Genomic DNA, 17,378 nt, shown 5'->3' with positions numbered 1-17,378 from the left:
CTTCACAGTATATATTCTTTTGTTGTTTCTACATTTTTTGTATTATGTGTTTGCTAAAACTTCTCCTCTGATTTGTATCATTTTCTCTGTTGGAAAATTAATTTAAAAAGATTGAAATTGAAATGAAATGAAAAAGGACAACTTCATTCACTTCTGCCCCCTGACACTCTTGAACTTCCACCATTCTGCTAGTGTCTTCCACAGTGAAGACTGATAAAAAATACTTATTCATTTCATCTGCCATTTCCTTGTCCCCATTACTATCTCTCTAGCATCATATTCCAGTATCCAATTCCAATATCCACTCGCACCTTTCTTTTACACTTTATATATCTGAAGAAATTTTGGTATCTGTTTTAATATTATTGGCCTTTGTATTCTATCTTTTCCCTCTTTATGACTTTCAGTTGCCTTCTGTTAGTTTCTAAAATCTTCCCAATCCTTCAACTTCCCACAAATTTTTGCTCTATTATATGCTCTCTTTGGCTTACATGTTGGCTTTGACTTCTTGTCAGCCACAGTTGCATCATCCTGCTTTTAAAATTCTCCTCCTTTTGAATGTATCTATCCAGTACTTTCCAAGTTGCTCCAGAAACTCCAGCCATTGCTGCTCTGCCATCATCACTACTAGTGTCCCCTTTCAATCTATTTTGGCCAGCTTCTCTTTCATGCCTCTAATTTGCTTTACTCCACTGTGATACTGATAGATCTGACTTTAGCAGCTCCTTCTCAAATTGCAAGATGAATTCTATCATATGATCACTGGCCCCTAAGGGCTTCTTTGCCTTAAACTCTCTAATTAATTCCACTTCATTGCAACACCCAATCCAAAACGGCTGATTCCCCAGTGAGCTCAAGCTAAAAAACAATCTTGTAGGCATTCTACGAATTGCCCCATTTGGGATCTAGCACCAACTTGATTTTCCCAATCTGCATACTAATATTCCCCATGATGAATGAAGCAGTGCCCTTTTGACATGCATTTTCTTTGTAATTTGTAGAACACATCTTTGATACTATTCAGAAATCTGTATATAACTCTCATTATCATCTTTTTACCCTTGCAGTTTCTTAGCTCTACTCACAATGATTCTATACCTTCCAATCCTATGTTAATTCTTTCTAATGATTTGATTTTATTTGTTTACCAATAGAGACACCCCACTCCCTCTGCTTACCTGCTTTTCCTTTCGATACAGTGTGTATCCTTGGATGTTAAGCTTCCAGCTATAACTTCTTTCACTTGAGATTCAGTGATGCCCATAATGTCATACGTGCTAATCTGTAACTGTGCTACAAGTTCATCTACCTTATACCATATACTGTGTGCATTCAAATATAGCACCTTCAGTCCTGTATTTATTACCCTTTTCACTTTGTCCCGCTTTTACATTGCAACTCATCCCTCGGACTGCAATTTTGGCTTATCATTAGCTGTCCTTGCTAGAAGTTTCACTACACACTTCCTCTGTTTGCAAACCAACCACTTTATCCTCAGCCCTATCATTCCTGTTCCTATCCCTCTGCCAAGTTAGTGTAAACCACCCCCACCCCACTCCCAAACAGATCTAGAAAACCTGCCCACAAGGATATTGGTCCCTCTTGGGCTTAGGTGTAACCTGTTCCTTTTGCACAGGTCATACCTTCCCCAGGGGAGATCCCAATGATCTGAACCCCTGCCCCCTGCACCAGTTCCTCAGCCTGTTCTTCTCATCACTACCATGTGGCAGAGGCAGAGATCCAGAGATTACTACCCCGGAGGTCCTGCCTTTCAGCTTTCTGCTTAATTCCCTAAAATCTCTCTTTCGGGCCTCTTCACTTTTCCTACCTATGTGATTGGTTTCAAAACGTACCAAGACTTCTGACTGCTCATTCTCGCCCTTTAGAATGCCGTAGATCCAATCCAAGACATCCCTGACCCTGGCACCTGGGAGGCAACATACCATCCGGGTGTCTCTATCTTGTCTCTATTCCTCTACAATGGAATCTTCTATCACTCCTGCTGTCCTCCTTACCTCTCTTCTTTTCTGAGCCACAAAGCCAATCTTAGTGCCAGAGACCCAGTTGCTGTGGCTCTCCCTGTAGGTCATCCCCTTCAAAAGTATCCACAGTGATATTCTTATGATTGAGGGGAACAGCCACAGGGGTACTCTGCACTGGCTACCTATTTCCCTTCCCTTCAGACACCCAGTTCCTTGCCTCCTGCAACCTATGGGTGACTCCTTCCCTGTAGCTCCTGTCTCGTCACTTCCTCAGTCTCCCGTATGAGCTGAAGGTGATCGAGCTGCAGCTCCAGTTTGTTAACACGTTCTGACAATCTGCAGCTTGGTGCACCTGGTGCAGATGTGGTTAGTAGGGCATGCTGCGGTGAGCACGGAAGTCTAGGGCGCAGGCCAGGGTGGAGCTGCCACAGGTGCAGATCTTGGTGGTAGTAGCAAATATTCAAACGAGAACTTTGAAGGCCGAAGTGGAGAAGGGTTCCATGCGAACAGCAGTTGAACATGGGTCAGTCGGTCCTAAGACTAAGACCGGATAAACATTGCTTTCTTTTTTCTTCTTGAAGTCAATTCATGTAACCATTACCTAGGCCAGAGTTTGCTAGCACTTAACTAGTACAGAGTGATCTTTACCACCACTTTCTCTCAAGTCAGTAAATGAAGTCAAACAACCAAAGTAAGTGAACATTCTAGAGCTGGAGCTCCTCAAAACGCTGCTCCCTAGAGAAGACTCACTTTGATTATTGGCCTATCCAGACAGCTGGTTTTGGTCTTGATGTGCCCCTGCCACACAAATCCTCCTCTGTCTGGATATACTCGAATGACTCTTCCCACGATCCATGAGTTGCAAGGCGCTCTGTTGTCAACTATAAGCACAATCTCTCTTGGGAGGAAATCGTTTTATGCCTGACCTCTTCTGACATTCCTGTAACTGAGGTAAATGCTCCTTGACCCATTGTTTCCAAAACAAGCTTGACATGTATTGGACCTGCTTCCATCTACAATGAGCATAAATGTCTTCCTTTTGGAGCTCTCCTGGTGTTAAGAATGGTGAGCAATTAAGAAGCACCAGATGGTTGGGTGTTAATGCTTTCAAGTTATTTGGATCAGAGAATGACCTAACAATGGAATGACCATTGATTATGGCACAAAATGACACCTTGTCAGGGTGCTGTTCACAGACCATAGCTCAGCATTTAATACCATCATTGCCACAATCCTGATTGAGAAGTTGCAGAATCTGGGCCTCTGAACCTCCCTCTGCAATTGAATCCTTGACTTCCTAAACAGAAGACAACAATCTGTGCAGACTGGTGATAATATCTCCTCCTCACTGACAATCAACACTGGTGCACCTCAGGGGTGTGTGGTTACCCCACTGCTCTACTCTCTAAATACCCATGGCTGTGTGGCTAGGCATAGCTCACACAATCTATAAATTTGCTGATGACACAACTATTGTTGGTAGGATCTCAGATGGAGATGAGAGGACGTACAGGAGTGAGATATGCCAACTAGTGGAGTGGTGCTGCAGCAACAACCTGGGACTTAATGTCAGTAAAATAAAAGAGCAGATTGTGGACTTCAGGAAGGGTAAAACAAAGGAATCCTTATAGAGGGATCAGAAGTGGAGAGAGTGAGCAGTTTCAAGTTCCTGGGTGTCAAGATCTCTGAGGATCTAACCTGGTCCCAACAGATTGATGCAGTTATAAAGAAGGCAAGATAGTGGCTATACTTTATTAGGAGTTTGAGGAGAACTGGTATGTCAACAAATACACTCAAAAACTTCTATAGATATACCATGGAAAGCATTCTGACAGGCTGTATCACTGTATGATATGGGGGGGGGGGGCGGGGGTAGGGGGAAACTACTGCACAGGACCAAAAGAAGCTGCAGAGCAATGTCAATTTAGTCAGCTCCATCTTGGGTATTAGCCTACAGAATACCCAGGACATCTTTAGGGAGTTTTGTCTCAGAAAGGCAGCATCCATTATTAAGGATCTCCAGCACCCAAGGCATGCCCTTTTCTCACTGTTACCATCAGGTAGGAGGTACAGAAGCCTGAAGGCACACACTCAGCGATTCAGGAACTGCTTCTTCCCCTCTGCCATCCGATTCCTGAATAGACATTGAACCCTTGGACACTACCTCACTTTTTAAAAATATATAGTATTTCTGGCTTCTGCACGATTTTTAATCTATTCAATATACATATATTGTCTAAAGTATACTGGAAAAGATTTATGTATTTTTTATTATTACTATTTTATTTGTTTCTTCTATATTATGTATTGTGTTGAACTGCTGCTGCTGCTAAGTTAACAAATTTCACATCACATGCCAGTGATAATAAACCTGATTTTGTTTCTGAATCTGAATAACCTCGACTTTGAAAATGACTATGAGGAAATGCTCTTCATCAAGTTTCTGTACCGTCATGGTGGAAGGAGGAACTTTCACACAGATCTGTCAATCTCTCTCATGTTCCCTCATGTGAACCTGCTGAGGTATTAAAAACCTGCTTAGTTCCTTTCTGAAGAAGTGCATCATTAATCAGGGAATGGTTCCACTTCTCATTGGCTTCTTCTAACTCATGCTCAGCTCCAGCAAAGGTTGTTGCATTATCAGAATGCAATTCACGATCCTGTCTTTGCCTTGCTATAAAGCATCAAAGTTCTTTAGCGAAAGAGTCGGTGTCCAAAGATGGTGCTCTTCAATGTGTATAGCTTACAGCTAGGCAGGTAAAAATATCCCCATACCCTGTCAAAGTCCAAAGTAGTCCACTCCTACACTGTACATGGAGGCTCACCTGGAGAGACTGTATCCAGCGGTAGATCTGCCATATGATGGCATCGTAGAGCTGTGTGCAACCATCAACAAACTACACTCAGACAGAATTCTTCTTATACCTGTATCCAGTATTTTTCTCACAACCTGGATAACATGTGGTTATGTTCATCATGTCCCACCACTTGATGTACATACCTCAGAATGAGATCTGAAATATGAAGATCCTTTGCCAGTATAACTGGATGTTTAGACTCCTAAGACATGGCTGCCCTACTAAGCTGTCCACCAACTCTCAGGACACCTTTAAGTGCTAGATTGAGCTTGAAAGTAGCTGTTCCTTTTCACGCTTTCTCCCCTTTGCAACCTTGAGAATTCATCTGGAAATCTCTTTCTTTGGTAAAACCCAATGACCTCCATTTCAGTCTGAGCTTCTCCACTGAGAGACAACCTTGGCCGATCTGATTTTTGGCCCTCTCAATTGCTCTTTCCAAAGAATATCCTTGTTGATCTTCATCCAAGTCAGACTGAGCAAGAGCGATGCTCAATTGGTTTCCCTTCTAGTGTTACGAAATCCCGTAACTGGATCACTTACCAGCAAAAATAGAGAGGTCCATTGAAGTCTGATGGTACTATTTTTAAAAGTCTTTATTTATGAAGGGGCACAAAAATAAGATTAATACAAACATTCAGATACATACGTCGTCACTACTCAATCTAAAAGCGCAGGTCTAATAATAACCATCAATAAGAAACAGCTCGATCGTTTGTCTAGGCAGGGGATAATATATTGTCCGATGGAAATATAAAAGTCACTCAGTTCCTGCAGGCTTCAGCCTTTTGGGGGGGGGGGGGACCGCTGGGTTTTCACTTGTTGGAGAGAGAGAGAGAGATTGATGAGAAAAGAAACTTGCCCGGGTCTTTTACGAAGCGAATCCGTTGAATCAGGGGAGCAGGCTTCCCCGTTGTTAGCTAAAAGCTGGTTTCCGTGGTTCAAGTCACAGATTCCAGCAACGGAATCGAATGCACGTGACTCCCTTCAAATGGCTTCCCACTACTACAGGATCGTTAGCGTTTCTTCTGGTGCGTCTGAAGGGGTTGTTCCCCAGACCCTCTTTTATACTTCTGTGGTGAACTATGTGCCTGTCTGGACACGCCCCCTGCTGACTGCTCCTGTGGCTCCTCCCACAGGCCCCTGTATAAAGGCGATCTGAGGCCCGACGCTTGGCCTCAGTCTCCAGGACATTGTATGATGGACACTCACTCCTGGTTCCTTCTTCCAGTCAATAAAAGCCGATATCTCGCCTTACGTCTCAGTGTGAGTTATTGATGGTGCATCAATTTTATTGACTGGAAGTTTTAAAACATGGAAACCGTTTTGCATCCGGAAAGGTTGGATTTGGACCCTCAAGACCCTGAAGCAGCTCTCGCTTTTGAACACTGGCTTGCATGCTTCCAATCATACTTGGAGGAGGTTCGTGCAACTGAACCCGCCGTTATGCACAGAATCCTACTCTCGAGGGTCACCCCCAAAGTTTACTCCATTATCCGGGACCTGCCGACCTACGATGGGGCACTGGACGCCCTCAAAAGACAGTACCTGCGGCCGGTGAACACCGTCTACGCAAGACATTGTTTAGCTACCCGGCAACAGCGGCCTGGCGAATCGTGCGCTGAGTTTCTCCAAGCACTACAGACGCTCGTCCGAGCTTGTGACTGCAAGACGCTCACGGCAGAACAGCATGCGGAGCTGCTAGTGCGAGACGCCTTTGTGACGGGACTGAGGTCAGTGTACATGCGCCAGCGACTGCTGGAAAATGCCGACCTTACCTTATGCTCGGCGATCGAGAAGGCCAACGCTCTGGAAGCTGCTTTGCATAATGCTGATGCTGTCCACTCGCGCGATTCCCCGCCGGTTCCGTGGACACCTCAGACCCCGCCACCGCCGGCTCCCAGGAGTGAATTCGCCAACGCCGCTGCCAGTCGCGATTCCACGAGCTCCCCGAACCCGACCACAGCGGCAGCCCGTCAGATGCCTGTGCTTTGTTATTTCTGCTGCCATAAAAAACACCCTCGACAACGCTGTCCAGCGCGAGAAGCGACCTGCTCCAGCTGCGGAAAGCGGGGCCATTTCGCCAAGGTCTGTAAGTCTCAACCTCGAGCGGAGTGCAGCACTGCGGGTGAAACGTGGGGGCCGCCATCTTGCATGCCCGGATGTGGGTGGCCATCTTTGTCGGCGTCAGCACGCCCCGCCCCCGACCCTCCGATGCTTACCGGGTACCCCGGATGTGAGCGGCCATCTTTGTCGACGTCAGCACGCCCCGCCCCCGGCCCTCCGCTGCTTACCGGGCACCAAGACGGCGATTCAACTCTGGCCACTGTAACTCTCGACCAAAGCGCCCCACACCAGCTTGCAAGGTCCATGATGGGCATCTGGGTGGAGGGGCACAGGACTAGATGCCTGTTTGACACGGGCAGCACTGGGAGTTTTATTCACCCGGACACAGTGCAACACTGCGGACTTGCAACGCGGCCGGTAAGTCGGAGGTTCCATTTGGCTTCTGGGTCGCAGTCCGCAGACATCCGGGCGGGTTGTGTAGCGACATTGGTGGTGTAAGGCACAGAATATCGGAACTTTGAGCTGCTGGTCATGCCTAATCTGTGCGCACCTGTGCTATTGGGGCTGGACTTACAGAGCCATCTCGAAAGTGTGACTATGTATACGACGGGCCCCTCCCACCACTCACTGTCAGGAATCCTCAGTTTTGTGGGATTTCTTCACATACCACGCTACTGACCAGACACACACACGGGCACACACATCCCATCCAGAAGCAGGCCGACAGCTGCGCTACTGACACCACTTGCAGCCTCTCCACTCTCAAGGTCCCTCCCCCACCGCTGTTCGCCAACCTGACCCCTGCCTGTAAGCCTGTGGCAACTAAAAGCAGGAGGTACAGCGCAGGGGACAGGGCCTTCATTCAGTCGGAAGTGCAGCGGCTGCTCAGGGAGGGGATCATTGAGCCAAGCTCAAGCCCTTGGAGGGCCCAGGTGGTTGTTGTTCGGACTGGGCAGAAAAATAGGATGGTGGTGGACTATAGTCAAACCATCAATAGGTTTACGCAGCTTGATGCGTACCCCCTACCCCGCATCACAGATATGGTCAACCAGATTGCTCAGTACAAGGTGTACTCGACAATAGATCTGAAATCCGCTTATCACCAGCTCCCCATCTGCCCAGAGGACCGCCCCTACACCACCTTCGAGGCGGGCGGCACGCTCTATCACTTCCTGCGCGTCCCTTTGGTGTCACAAATGGTGTCTCTGTCTTCCAGAGGGAAATGGACCGGATGGTGGACCAGTGCCAACTGAAGGCCACATTTCCCTATCTGGATAACATCACCATCTGTGGTCACGACAGGCCAGATCACGACTCCAACCTCCAACGATTTCTCCAAGTGGCCGCAGCTCTGAACCTTACTTATAACAGGGACAAGTGTGTGTTTGGTACCACCCGCCTTGCTATACTTGGGTATGTCGTGGAAAATGGGGTTATTGGCCCTGATCCCGAACGTACGGGCCCCCTGTTAGAACTCCCTCTTCCCACCACTCTCAAGGCCCTCAGACGGTGCCTGGGTTTTTTTTCCTATTACGCCCAATGGGTCCCCCATTACGCAGACAAGGCACGCCCCCTGGTCAAGTCTACCTCATTTCCCCTCTCTGATGAGGCCCGCGCGGCCGTCAGCTGCATTACAGAGGACATTGCCAAAGCTACGATGCATGCCGTGGACGAGACCGCTCCCTTCCAAGTGGAGTGTGATGCCTCCGATTTCGCTCTGGCTGCTACCCTCAATCAGGAAGGCAGACCAGTAGCATTCTTTTCTCGCACCCTCCAAGGCTCCGAAATTCGGCACTCCGCGGTGGAGAAAGAAGCCCAGGCCATAGTGGAGGCTGTTAGGCACTGGAGGCACTATCTTGCTGGCAAAAGGTTCACCTTGCTGACCGACCAGCGCTCAGTTGCGTTCCTGTTCAGCAACCAACAGCGGGACAAAATCAAAAATGATAAGATTTTGCGGTGGAGAATAGAACTCTCCACCTACACCTATGATATCCTGTACCGGCCTGGCAGACTCAATGAGCCCCCTGATGCCCTATCCCGGGGAGCATGTGCAAGCGCACAGCTCGACCAGCTGTACACCCTTCATGCACAACTTTGCCATCCAGGGGTCACCCGATTTTACCATTTTGTGAAAGCTCGGAACCTGCCATACTCCCTGGAGGACATCAGGACGATGACCAGGGACTGCCAAATTTGCGCTGAGTGCAAACCGCACTTCTACCGTCCTGACACGGCCCAACTTGTCAAGGCCACCCGCCCTTTTGAACGACTGAGTGTTGACTTTAAGGGCCCCCTTCCCTCCACTGACCGCAATGTCTATTTTCTCAGTGTTATCGACGAGTACTCACGGTTCCCCTTTGCCATCCCCTGCCCCGACACCACTGCCACGTCCATCATAAAAGCCCTGCGCCAGCTCTTCACTCTGTTTGGGTATCCCTGCTATATCCACAGCGATAGAGGGTCCTCCTTTATGAGTGAGGAGCTGCGCCAGTACTTGCTAGCTAGGGGCATTGCTACCAGTTGGACCACGAGTTATAATCCCCGGGGTAATGGCCAGGTGGAGCGGGAGAATGCCACAGTGTGGAAGGCCACACTTTTAGCCCTTAAGTCAAAAGGGTTGCTGGTCTCTCAATGGCAGGAGGTCCTCCCTGAGGCACTTCACTCTATCCGCTCTCTGTTATGTACGTCCACCAATGCCACCCCTCACGAACGCCTATTCTCTTTTCCCAGGAAGTCTGTCACTGGGACCACCCTACCAGTTTGGCTGACGTCCCCGGGGCCAGTGCTGCTCCGGAAACATGTGAGGAGCAATAAATACTCCCCGCTGGTAGAGAGAGTTCACCTTCTACATGTGAACCCCCAGTATGCTTACGTGGTCTTACCTGATGGGCGGGAGGACACGGTCTCCATCCGCGACCTGGCACCCGCAGGTGCAGCAGACCACTACCCTGAAGGCTCTCCGGTAACTATGAACCCTGCGCCAGAGGTGACACCGTGCTCACCACGCCCTACACAGACTCCTCACGACACTTGTATACCGGGCGTTTCGTACGCATTTATACCAGGCGCCTCGCGCATGCATGAGGGATCACCGGCACCTAGTGGGCAGGAACAAGCGCAACCTCCGTCCCCTGTGCAATCACCAATGTCGCCGGCATCCATGCGATCACAACCGGTGCTATGTAGATCGCAGCGACAGATTCGACCACCTGATAGACTTGACTTGTAAGAAACTTCGCCACATGGGGACTCTTTCAAACAAAGTGGGGGGTGAATGTGGTGAACTATGTGCCTGTCTGGACACGCCCCCTGCTGACTGCTCCTGTGGCTCCTCCCACAGGCCCCTGTATAAAGGCGATCTGAGGCCCGACGCTCGGCCTCAGTCTCCAGGACATTGTATGATGGACACTCACTCCTGGTTCCTTCTTCCAGTCAATAAAAGCCGATATCTCGCCTTATGTCTCAGTGTGAGTTATTGATGGTGCATCAATTTTATTGACTGGAAGTTTTAAAACATGGAAACCGTTTTGCGTCCAGACCGGTTGGATTTGGACCCTCAAGACCGTGACGCAGCTCTCGCTTTTGAACACTGGCTTGCATGCTTCCAATCGTACTTGGAGGAGGTTCGTGCAACTGAACCCGCCGTTATGCACAGAATCCTACTCTCGAGGGTCACCCCCAAAGTTTACTCCATTATCCGGGACCTGCCGACCTATGATAGGGCACTGGACGCCCTCAAAAGACAGACTGATGGTGCATCAACTTCCTCACGGGGTCTCAGATGTCAATCAGGTTGGGATGATGCAATCTCTCTCTCAACCAGCCCACTTTGCCCAAGGGCTTGCACGTAGCATAGTCCCCAATCCACAAACGTGGTCTCCAGGAGACAATGGTCAATGTCGCATTATTTTGCGCTGCGGTGGAACGAGGTATTCGGCACATCTCTCTCTCCCATTTCCTGGATCTCCTGAATGGACTCAATAGTGATCTTGCGATTCTCACAAAGAAGGGGGCTACCCTGCACCCTTCGGCCCCTCAGAGCTGTGGTACATTCATAACACTAGAAATAAGAGTAGGATCTTCAATCTAAGAATCCAGACCACTATCTTCCTCAAACAGTTCCAAGATGAGAAGTGATGGATTATAGATGCTACCACATTCACCTCCTCTTCAATCTGCACAGCATTCTTTGTACCACTCCTCTTGACTTCTGGATCAGCGAGGAGTTCTTCAGATTGGTCAGGATTCTCAGGCCATTCCATTTCAGGCTGAAGGAGATACTGAGGTCCTGACACCAATGTCTTATTCTTCAGGAATTCCACATTCAACCCCCTGGAGACCACACTGCTGGGTTACCTGAAGTGTTTACATACCTCCATTGAGATGCCTGAGGTTATTAAGAATTTCTGAAATTCTCTTTGCAAGATTTGAACCCAGAAGTTTCATTTTTGATATACTTCAGTACAGAAGTACCATCAATCCAAAGGATTAAATCATGAAACTGCATGTGCAACTCCTTCCTGCACAATATGTCCATACAGCTTGCCATTGTAGTAACAGTGAGCTCCATACGAGGGATAGAAACTGAGTTCAATGGAGTTATCCTAGATTTTCCCATTATGAAAGTATTGTACACCTGAGAGTGCATGTTGTACAACAACAGGTAGGTTACTGCTCCATCGCCATCTTTGCTTGCATTTATAAAGTGGTGTAACTGTGCAGTGACTTCTCCAAAATTGAGGGGTTTCAAACATCTAAAAACCATGAAGTCTTCCAGCTGGCAGATTTCTTCCAGCTAGCTTGTCCTCTCATGAGCAACAGATCTTGGTTTAGTGCCATCCCTGCCAAGCTCTTTCTTACATAGACCTGTAAGATCATTTTAGCAGACAGCACTACCAGACTCATGATTCCTAAAGGATCATAGAGTGAACTAACTGTGGAAGGGAGCCCTCTTCTGGTGAGTAATCTACCTTTGATCGTGATCTTAAACTTGAAAGTTACAGAATGACTACATCATTGTACACCCTGTACTCTCTCCACCGAAGGAATATCTTGATGCAAATTAAAATCCTTTATGTCTTTCCCTCTTTCTTTTCTGGTATCACAGCTAGCACACTATGTTGGCTGCATATCCATTTTTTGAGTCAAAAGCTACTGTTAGCTCAAATGGATACAGGGTCATGATGGAGAGATGCCTCAGAGGACCCTGACACAAGACGGTCATCAACATGAAAGCAATGCAAAGCTTTATTCACCATCTCACAGTTGAACTGTCCTTCATTATCTTCTGCATATTTCCTAAGGACAAAGTTGGCACATCTCAGTGATGAAGATGCTCCAAAGAGATGTACCACCATTCTGAAGTCCACCATATCTTGGCCAAGGTCACCATCATTGCTTCAGAGAAACCTCAGCAGATCTGCATCTTCAGCTGGTACTCTAACCTGTTGAAACATTGATTCAATATCTGACATAATCACCACTGGTTCTTTTAAGAATCCCTTTTCTGGGGTGATAAACACCATGATATGAAACATACCAGACTTCATTTCATTCCAGATCATCTGCTGGCACTCTTTCGCATAACCTTTGGATTTGACATCCTTCACAAAAGCTGTGTAGTCAGTGTGAAATTACAAATTCCCCTTAAACCTCTTGCTTGTATTTAGAGTGTGCTGTTCTGCAATCTTCCTTTCATTTGGCATGTTAACCTCTTTCTTTCTCAAAGGTAAAGTAACCTGGTACTAGCCATCCACCAGTTTTGTAGAATTTGTAACCAGCTCCATGAACTTATGGTCTTCTCTTGACAAACCAGGTTGTTCATCCTGACCACATGCAGGGAAGTCTGCCTTAGACTGCTGCCAAAGCTCATCCAGGTTCAAAACTGAGATCCTGTTAATTGTCAGTTGTATCTGTGCACAGCATCTCCCATCACCATTGCCTCCTTTCTGTAGCCCATTCACAGTTCAACCCAACAATGTTCTAATTGAATGGGGTTCATCATTAACACTGCAAATCACTTGCAACAGCTCCAGTGCTTCTGAATCAATCTCTGGTAAATAGATATGTTTCAGGTGACACCAGCCTTGGTGATCCCTCTGTTGTGGAATGTTCCCTCGGCACCATCTAAGCCAATTGCAATCATGAAACGATGTAGCTACTCACAACTTTCTCTGGACCCATGGTGTGGAAGACAACGTGTGTCCTTCTTCCTGTGAGGGTGAGCTTGTTTGTTAGGCCTACTGTGCAGAAGAGTGCTGCATTCCCTTGATCTAGGAAAACATAAGTAACCACTGCCTTGTTACCCTTCTTAGACTTCACTTGACCTGGAATTATTTGATAGCTGGGCATTACTCACTGCTGTAAAACACACAGGAGCTCAGCAGGTCAGGCAGCATCTGTGGTAAAGAGTAAATAGTCAGTGTTTCATGCCGAGACCTTTCTTCAGGACTAACTGCTGGTTTGATTCTTTCATGGCTTGTTTTGATTCTGCATCCTTTTCGTTAGAGTTAATAAAAAAGTATGCTGGGATGCTTAAAATGGCATAGCTTGCATGAAAGACGCTTCCCACATTCCTTGCTGATGTGTCCTGAACATAAACAGCCAAAGCAAACAACAGTTTCCTTTAGGAAGGCAATCTTCTTACTTTAAGCCCTTTTCTCCAGCTGAGGGCACAAATCCAATGTGTGTTCACCCTTGCAGAACATAACCCTTTGCTTGACGAGATCATTTCCTTTCCATTAGTTTCAGGTTCAGTTTTATCCTTACTTCTCAGTGGCCACAGTGGTGGTAAAGCTGCTTCCTTTGGCCTTAGAACAAAGTTAGTTTTGTCCGTACCTTTATTTATAGATGGTGATGGAGCATCCGATATATTCCCAAACATCAGGTCTGTAGTAATCTTTACCTGCATTTCCTTAAAATTAACAATGTCATTGGAAGTAGTCCTATGGTTGTGCTTTTCTTGCAATTCTCAGACCACCATTCTCCATTTATCCCTTAGCATAGAGGGCAGATTCTTTACGACAATTGACATATTGGAAGGCATGTTCAGTTATGCATGTACTGCACTTCTTCCATGGCTTTGCAACAGCCTTTATGAAAAAGACTGTAGTCCTGAAGAACTTTTGTGTCTTCAGATTTGATAGATACCCAAGAAAGAGCCTTTTGCATGTAGGCAGATACAATTTTCTGTTTAAAACCAAAATGTTCCTGTAAGAAAGCCTTAGCTTTACATATCCTTTCTTAAGGTTGACATGCCAAACACTTCTGACAAGTCCTCTAGGGCAATCCCTAGTTCAAGAAAATAAAGGCTGTCAGTCTTGTTTTCACTGTTTTCAAGGGCCTTCATGAATTCATGATACTACAGTGGATCACCATCAAAGACCTGAATCTCCCCTTTAGGCAAAGATTAAATGTGCTGTTGTGCCAATAAGGTTGTTATTTCATTTTGCTTCCTCATAATATCCGTAATACTGTTTTGATCTCTATCATATGAAACAAGAATGTTTCCATGCTGTAAGTGACTGTTCCCATGACCACTTTGAACTATTGGATGTGATATTGTTTCAGAATGCCTCATTAATGCAGGTGAAGAGTAAACACCCTGAACTACCTTTTGGGGTCTTGTTCATGTTTCTCTGACACTTGAACAAATGAATCAATACTGATATTGAGTGTTGTTCCTTTGTGCCTTCTCAATACAGGAATTCATGCCACTGGACTGTCCTGCTGGCGCATTTTTAGCACTCACCACGCTTAAAGCCCTTAAAACATTAACTTTGACTATACATGCAGTAACTCCAATTTAAGCTGTCCCTTCCTTTCCATTGTTGCTCCTGGCTAATCATTCCTCTTGCTCTTCCAGTACATGCTTGTCCTTCAATAATCATTGGTGTGCCAGTAATGCAGCTAAATTAGCCTCTGTTTTAATGTGTGCATAGGAAGAAGTTGACACAAAAGATTTTCTTCCTGCAGCAGATCTTCAAGTGTTGACATTTGACACACTGTTGATCAGTTTCACATCATCTAGGGGATTGTCTGCCATAGGCATAGGCAAAACATGACTTGGAATTTGAGAAACATCGTTTGTAGGAAGATAATACATATTCACTTTTTGCAGCAACATAACCTTTAGTTTAACATGTTTGAGTCAACCATTGTTTTACATCCTTTTTGAATGCACTACTATAGCTATCAATGCTTGAAAAACATTCATTCTTGTTTCACCTTTTCATCCTTGAGGAGTAATGAAATCAGTATTTGATGTTGGTTAGCAACAGTTTCACAGAGATTAGTCAAATTCTCAAGAAGAGATTGCACTTGTAAGGCATTTCCCTTATTTTTCATGAGATCCTTAATTGATGGTACTAAATGTTTAATTTTGTTCACATTTGTTTTAAATTCTTTTTGAAGTCTTTCAATTCTACTTACCAAAGATCCGGCACTGTTTAATTTCTCTTTTGCATTCCCTGAGTTCAGGGTCACTGATGTCAGTTCCATGCTTCGATTCACTCATCATACTTTCTCTTTATTGTGCAGCTCACAATTAACTCTTTGTTTGCTCACAGCAGATTGCAATACACTGGCAATATTTCATTCAATAAACATAGGCAACAAACAAACTGTTCGCTCATCCACAGCACTTAAACCAGACCAAACAAACAGCATTAAATTCAAATGACACAACCGGGACAATATTTCAGAACTGCAACAAAACAAAGCAACAAACCCTCAGGCAGTGGTCTCAATGGAAAGGCAGCGCTGACCATTCATAACGGTGTTCAAATCGTAAATACACAGCATGAATCAACAAAAGATTGCAGATGGTCCTACTGAAAGTTGTGATTCCAATTTTGCCAATAGGCAATTCTTTGTCACAAACTAGAGTTTATTTGGTATAACTATTTTTTGTTGATAAAGATGTAATGACTATTTGAAGAACAAACCAAAACTGTTGAGAAACCGATTGAAAAATTGACACTTCCAAATAACTGAATAAAGTGAATAAAGTGTGACAATTATTATAAAACCAGCAATGACAAGCAATCACAATTAGCGATATTGGCGAAACTGGTGTAGTGATAGTGAAATTAATGACATTAACGATATAAATAGTCAGCAAAAAGAAATTCATTCCCTGGCTTCTCCCTCTAACTAACTAACCTAATGCTACAAAACGTGACTACGTGATTGTACTCATTTACTTCTATCACACCCAACCCCACGTGATAAATTACCAATACACATAATAAAACACACAACACAAAGTACAATATAGACAGACAGAAGATATGTCTCAATGTGCAAGTAGTCTTGGAAGAAATAGAAATACAGACCACAGCAGCTTCAGGAATATACATACTGTAAAATGGGAAAATATTCACCAATAATAATCTTACAGACTGAGACAGGAGAAATTATATTGTCAAAAAAAGAAATAGAGGAGAAATTAACCAAGTAATTTGTGTCCATCTTCACAGAAGCCTTGCAGGAAATGGTGGTGATTGCAAGTCTAGAGAGAATGAGTGCAAAGGAATTATCATTTATTTTAATGAAAGTTATTAACAGGACTGCAAGGTAATAAATCCAAAAACCTAGGCTTTTGTTGCAGATAATGAATGCACTGTACATATAAGGATGATGTTTTCCCTAGATTTGTTGATTTGCATCAGGAATAATTTCAAAAGAAGGGCTTATGCCATTAAAGACTAGAATGAGAAAAAATTTCTTCACTCCAAGGGCTGTAGGGTATATTTGAGAGAGATCGATATATATTTAGATATTAAAGGAATCAAGGATATGAAGCTGGTGCAGGAAAGTGGTAATGATAAGCCATAATCTTGCTGAATGGCAGATTAGGAATAAGGGGTTAAAAGCCTATTTCTGCTTTGAGTTCTTATATATTGTTGCACTGAACAATCCCTCCAGGAAGATCATTAGGCACTTGATTGCTGCTTAAATTGCCTGCTGCTCTTCAGTAATGAGATTGCACAGTATTTTGTGGGTTTGGGTTTGACAGAACACCCATTAGTTGGAGAGAATCCCAAGCCATATTTAAAAATAAATTACCTTTAATTCTTTACTTGATGCCATGGACTTGAAAACTTTTAATAACAGAAATCCTTCTGGGACATATTCAAGCCTTTAAAAAGAACTTATTCAGGAAGTTCATATGAGGTTTACATTAAAATTGTTGTGTTGCTTTGACAAAATTTACAGCAGTTACCAGGGGAAAGGAAGTTTTTGGTAAAAGGTTATCCGTTGGCCTAAAGGAAGAACAGAAGTTTGATCTGACACTGAGTACAGCAGCCCCAGATGAGTGAAGGTAGGAAAAAAGGAGTTCATTGATTTGTTGGAACATCTACATAACCTTCCACATATGGATTTTAATGATCAAGATGTCCACTATAGCATGCAAGAACTCATATGTCCTCTCACTCTGTCCTTGACCCATGTGGAAACTCACTGTGTCAGA

This window comes from Hypanus sabinus, chromosome 1 (assembly GCF_030144855.1).
Source record: "Hypanus sabinus isolate sHypSab1 chromosome 1, sHypSab1.hap1, whole genome shotgun sequence".
Classification (NCBI taxonomy): domain Eukaryota; kingdom Metazoa; phylum Chordata; class Chondrichthyes; order Myliobatiformes; family Dasyatidae; genus Hypanus; species Hypanus sabinus.
The sequence above is the reverse complement of the archived record's forward strand: the minus strand, read 5'-3'. Positions refer to the sequence as shown.